The 797-nt window shown below is 37.5% G+C and overlaps 2 protein-coding genes across 16 annotated transcripts in view; both read left to right on the forward strand.

The window, feature by feature from the left end:
• nrcama (neuronal cell adhesion molecule a) overlaps positions 1 to 797 on the forward strand; it is a 1100153-nt gene that overhangs the window by 240755 nt on the left and 858601 nt on the right. The gene's annotated exons all lie outside the window — the stretch shown is intronic.
• The window catches only part of LOC116673016 (uncharacterized PE-PGRS family protein PE_PGRS10), a 10880-nt gene that overhangs the window by 1115 nt on the left and 8968 nt on the right, over positions 1 to 797 (forward strand). The gene's annotated exons all lie outside the window — the stretch shown is intronic.

Consider the following 797-nt stretch of genomic DNA (forward strand, 5'->3'; position numbering starts at 1 on the left):
GAACCGGAGCAAACCCACGGAGAACCTACTAACTCCACACAGAAAGGCCCGGATCGGCCTGGATTCAAACCCACAACCTTCCTGCAGGGGGGCCACAGTGCCGAGCATTGGGCCCCCGACTAAAACAGAAAATCCAAATATACAAGGTAAATAAATTTAAATTAAAATAAGACAAAAAAAACTTAGATACTATACAAAAGTGTGCAAAAATTCTCCTAAATCATGAATGAAACTGGATCAAAACAACACTCATCGATTAATCTGCTAATCAATGTTTGGGGAAAAAAATGGTAAAACTATTGGAAAAAGTGACAAAAACTACAAAAAGATCTTCAAAAATCTTCAAAAAACTCAAAATGTCAACCAAAGGGACAAAAAAAGTAATAAAATTTAAAATAAAAACATGTTTTTTGTTGAAAAAAGCAACAAAACATTGAGACGGGGACGACATCGGATCAGTTTAATCTCGACAAGAACTCATTGAAGTGTTTGCGTATTTGTTACAGATCTTTAGACTAAAATCCATATTACTCGTATTCTTACTGATAACAGTCATCCAGTCATCCAGTCATCCAGTCATCCAGTCATCCAGTCATCCAGTCATCCAGTCATGCAGCGGATCAGATGGTAATCAGTGTCAGACAGGAAGTGAAACGGGTGAAAAGCTGCAGTTTTTCAACCAGATCAAAGCTTCTGATCCAGATCAAAGACGGCGTACTGCACAGCTGGAGGAAGAAGACAATACTATTTCAACAACACTTCCATTTGTTTTACAATGCTATAAAATAGAATAAGAC

Source organism: Etheostoma spectabile, chromosome 23 (genome assembly GCF_008692095.1).
Source record: "Etheostoma spectabile isolate EspeVRDwgs_2016 chromosome 23, UIUC_Espe_1.0, whole genome shotgun sequence".
Classification (NCBI taxonomy): Eukaryota; Metazoa; Chordata; class Actinopteri; order Perciformes; family Percidae; genus Etheostoma; species Etheostoma spectabile.